The sequence below is a fragment of the Heterodontus francisci genome, chromosome 5, assembly GCF_036365525.1.
Source record: "Heterodontus francisci isolate sHetFra1 chromosome 5, sHetFra1.hap1, whole genome shotgun sequence".
NCBI classification, from domain to species: domain Eukaryota; kingdom Metazoa; phylum Chordata; class Chondrichthyes; order Heterodontiformes; family Heterodontidae; genus Heterodontus; species Heterodontus francisci.
Genome location: NC_090375.1, coordinates 63,780,086 through 63,785,223, shown reverse-complemented (window position 1 = coordinate 63,785,223; position 5,138 = coordinate 63,780,086). Strand labels below are relative to the sequence as shown.

The 5,138-nt window shown below is 53.5% G+C and overlaps 1 pseudogene; it reads right to left on the bottom strand.

Annotated features, from left to right (window-relative positions):
- Positions 1-4,443: 4,443 nt before the first annotated feature.
- Positions 4,444-4,552, bottom strand: LOC137370342 (U2 spliceosomal RNA; annotated as a pseudogene).
- Positions 4,553-5,138: the final 586 nt, after the last annotated feature.

Genomic DNA, 5,138 nt, shown 5'->3' with positions numbered 1-5,138 from the left:
CAAATGACTTTGACGGTCTGCTCGGGGAACCATCCGACAGGATCCACCGTTTCCTTTTCCCGGCGGGCCTTGAGGACATTCCGTGCAGACCACTGCCTGATGGACCGGTGGTCAAAGGTGTTTTCCCGCAGAAACTGTTCCACGAAGGATAGGTGGTACGGCACCGCCCAACTGCACGGAGCGTTTCGCGGCAATGTGACCAGGCCCATCCTTCGCAACACCGGGGACAGATAGAACCTCAGCACGTAGTGACACTTGGAGTTTGCGTACTGGGGCTCTACACACAGCTTGATGCAGCCGCACACGAAGGTGGTCATCAGGATGAGGGCCACGTTGGGTACATTTTTCCCGCCCTTGTCCAGAGATTTGAACATCGTGTCCCTCCGGACCCGGTCCATTTTACATCCCCAGACGAAGCGGAAAATGGCTCGGGTGACTGCCACGGCGCAGGAGTAGGGTATGGGCCAGACCTGCGCCACGTAGAGCAACAACGTGAGCGCCTCGCACCTGATGACCAGGTTCTTACCCACAATGGAGAGAGATCGCTGCCCCCACATGCCCAACTTTTGTCGTACCTTGGCTACTCGCTCCTCCCATGTTTTGGTGCACGCCCCGGCCCTTCCGAACCATATCCCCAGCACCTTCAGGTAATCTGAACTGACGGTGAAGGGGACAAAGGATCGGTCAGCCCAGTTGCCAAAGAACATGGCCTCGCTCTTGCCGTGGTTAACTTTGGCACCCGAGGCCAGTTCGAACTGGTCGCAGATGCTCATCAGTCTGTGCACAGACAGCGGATCCGAGCAGAAGACGGCGACGTCATCCATGTACAGGGAGGTTTTCACCTGAGTACCTCCGCTGCCTGGGATTGTCACCCCTCTTATGCTCGCATCCTTCCTAATAGAATCAGCAAAGGGTTCAATACAGCAAACAAACAAGACCGGGGACAGAGGACAGCCCTGTCTGACTCCAGATTTGATCGGGAAACTTTCAGATTCCCACCCGTTGATTGAGACTGCGCTACTGATGTTTGTGTAGAGCAGTTGGATCCAATTGCAGATTCCCTCCCCAAACCCCATTTTGGAAAGCACGTCCATCATGTAGGTGTGCGATATCCTGTCAAAAGCCTTCTCCTGGTCCAGGCTGATGAGGCAGGTGTCCACCCTCCTGTCCCGTACGTAGGCGATCGTATCCCTGAGTAGCGCGAGACTATCAGAGATCTTCCTGCCGGGTACAGTACAGGTCTGATCGGGGTGAATCACCAACTCCAGAGCAGACTTGACTCGACTGGCTATGACTTTGGACAGAATCTTGTAATCAACATTAAGCAGTGAGATGGGCCGCCAATTTCTGATTTCTGCCCTCTCCCCCTTCTGCTTGTAAATGAGGGTGATGATGCCTTTTCTCATAGATTCTGACATGTTGCCGGCCAGGAGCATACTCTCGTATACTTCCAGAAGGTCCGGGCCGACCCAGTCCCACAGGGCCGAGTACAACTCGACCGGTAAGCCGTCGCTCCCGGGAGTTTTACTCGTCTCGAAAGACTCGACGGCCTTTGTCAGCTCGTCCAGAGTTAGCGGCTTGTCCAGTCCCTCCCTCCTGCTGTCATCTAAGACCTCTGTGAAAGATGACAGGAAGGACTGGGAGGCTCTGCTGTCTGTGGGCTTCGCGTCATACAGCCCAGCATAAAAGGATTTGCTGATCCTTAGTATGTCGGACAGCGAAGACGCTACTGAGCCATCCTCTTCCTTCAGGCTGCTGATAACAGAGCTCTCTCTGTGTACCTTTTGGAAGAAGTAACGCGAGCACGTCTCATCCTGCTCGATGGAGCGGACTCTGGACCGGAAGATGATCTTGGAGGCCTCCTTGGCAAAGAGCGAGGCCTGCTGGCTCTTCACCTCTTGGAGGTCCTCCTTGACCTCGACCCCCATTGACTGCAACCGGAGTAGATTTTGCATAATTTTCTGGAGTCGGGACAGTTCCCTCTGTCTCTCTCTCGCCTTCTGAACACCTTTGTGGATGAAGAACCTCTTGATGTTCTCCTTCATCGCTTCCCACCAGTGAACTGGAGACTCAAAGAGGGGTTTCACGGTCCTCCAACCATTGTAATCCCTTCTGAGTTCCTCAACGTTCTCTGGGGTCAGCAGTGTCGCATTGAGCTTCCACGTCCCTCTGCCAACCCGCTGGTCGTCCTGTAAGTGACAGTCGGCCAGTAAGAGGCAGTGGTCGGAGAAGAACACCGGCTTGACGTCGGTGGATCCGACCGTGACAGCACGGGACACAAACAGGAAGTCAATCCTGGAACAGGCAGACCCGTCCGATCTTGACCATGTGTATCTGCGCTGCGCTCCGTCTGCAGGTTTGCTGAAGACGCCGTGCAGTTTGGCATCTTTAACTGTTTCTATTAGGAATCTGGGCGTAGCGTCCAGTTTGCTGTCGTCACTGCCGGATCGTCCAGTCGCATCGATGATGCAGTTGAAGTCACCGCCTAGGATGACCGGCCTGGACGTCGCCAGCAGCAGTGGGAGCTGCTGGAAGACGGTCAGCCGCTCGCTGCGCTGTACCGGGGCGTACACGTTGATCAACCGGAGCGGAGCGTTGTTGTACATCACGTCTGCTACGAGGAGGCGGCCGCCCACCACCTCCTTAACTTCGGAGATGGTGAAGTTACCTCCCCGCAGCAGAATACCCAGGCCGGAGGAACGGCAGTCATTACCCCCCGACCAGATCGATGGCCCGTGGGACCACCATCGCGACCACTGCCTGTAGGTGCTGAGGTGTGGTATTCCGCACTCCTGCAGAAACAGTAGGTCAGCTTTGACCTTGGCAAGGTAATCCAAGGTTGAAACACATCACGTAGTAGATTTAATGCTCCACACATTAATGGAAGCAATTCTTACACCCATTTTTTACTAAAAATTAGTTGTTGCTTCCCATACCATTTGTCCTTGCTAGTCCCAGTCCTTCGGGATGTTCCTGCATACCCATCGTGTGCGCAAGCAGTTTCACGTTGGTTGGGCTCAGAAACCCCTCCTGATTTTTCCTGCAGGGCTTGTGCCGCTCGGGTGACATCGGGGGGTTCTTGTAGGCAGAGAGCATTGGGTTGTCCTCAGCTGCTTCCATCTGTTCCTCCTCGAAAACATCACAGCTCCCGGTCTCCCGGAGCTCAGGTGCGCCAGACGTGTCTTTGCTCCCGGTGTCCCGGAGCTGAGATGCGTTGGCCACGTCGTTACGTGTGGGGCATTGGGGTAGGGGCACGCCGGGCCCATCACAGCTTCCAGTGCCCGGGGGCTGGGATGCTTTATCATCCATCTCGGAGTTCTGCCGCCTCTTTTGAAGGGGCTGTCGTTCCAGCATTTCCCCGTCCAGTGAAGAGGAGTTGTTGCAGTCTGATTCAGAAGAGAGCCTCCTCTTGCCACTGGTTTGGGTGGTGGCTTTGGGATGTTTTTTCTTTGTGGTTTTCCTCTGGACCACTTGCCACTGACCTGTTTGTCCATCTGCTGCCTCCTCCTCCATTGATTCTGTCTGTGGAGGAGGGGTTTCCGGGCACTGGGTAGGTGCTGGGTCGTTGGTTTCAGCTGCCTCCCCTTCCTTCTCAGGTTGAAGTTCCTCACTGCGGAGAAGATTGCTGGTCTCCTTTCGAACAGCGGACGCCTTCGTCGAACCTTCTCCCGGCCTTTCCTTGGACCTTGCCGCCTGAGCATAGCTGAGGCAACGTTTGGGGCAGGTCTTGTAGAGATGGCCTGCCGCACCGCACAAGTTGCAACACTTAGTCTGCTTACAGTCCTTGGTCTGATGGCCTTCCTCCTTGCAGTTCTTGCAAACAACCGTGCTGCAGTTGGCTGCCATGTGACCAGATTTGCCACAGGTGCGGCAAACTCTGGGCTGCCCAGCGTAGACCAAGAAGCCTCGACTTCCCCCGATAGCGAAGCTGGAGGGAGGGTGGATGATGGCTCCACTGGGATCTACCTTCAAGGTCACCTTGACCTGCCGCTTGCTGGTCCAGATCCCAAAGGGGTCCTTGACATCAGTGCTACTGCCGGCCACCTCGGCGTACCTGGTGAGAAAGTGAGTACATCCACCACCGGAACATGGGGGTTGTAGAGGTGAATCGTCACCACCCGGTCCCGTTGTGACGGAAGCGTGAAGACCGGCTCCGCTGTGAGGATCGACAGTGGCGCCCGGTCCCCTTTCTCCTTGAACGCCTTCAGGAACTTGATGCATCCCGCCACGTTCCGGAACGTCACGTCGAAGTATCCACTGCTGGGGAAATCCTGCAGGCAGAAGACGTCCGTCGCTTGAAATCCGCAGCAATCGAAGAGAATTTTCTTGATGAAGAAGGTGCGATCGACCGGTGCATCTCCTTCCTTGTCCTTCACGACCACCCGAACGGTGTTGCGCACTCCCTGACCTGAAGCTCGAAGATTGGTTATAGCCATTTTACTCAAAGCTTCCCCAGGATCAAAAGGCAATGATCATGGTCTCTTCTCAATCAAATAAGCACTGATAAGAACAGATACTACACTTGATCTTAGCCAAAAGGCCGAGAAGCGATAATAGCTTAGCTGTAATAAACCTGTTTTGAGCTCTTCAACCACCACGGGACCTCCACGCTTCTGATTTTGTTGCATCAGACAACATAAAGAACTCATTATTTGGAAGCAGCGGTGGGATACGAACTTGTGCCTCTGAAAAGACTGTAGACTGCTGTGAGCAATGCTAGAGAAAAATCATAGGTGCATGAAAAGAAATTGTGCTTTTTTCATTTTCTTTGTACAGTTATGATTATTAGTTGGAGATGGGAAGAAAGACTATTTAACTGACAGTCAAACATCAGGTAATGAAGAGTCCTTTCGCTTTCCAATTGGCATCAGAAGGCAGTGCTCCGTGAGGATGGACGAATAGCATGATCAATGGTGGGAGCATGATGGGGACATGTGATTCAAACTCCAGGAATACATTCAACCAGAGTTGCCAACTCTAGTAACTTTGGCAAAAACTCCTATGATGTCATCAATTGGGAGCACACATGTTTTATATTCCTCAACATTGTTTTAAAATGCCTGAGGCTGAATGGAATAATTCTCCAAGTCAGCAGTTCCAGCATCCGTTAAACTTAAAGGACAGAACATTGCAGGCTG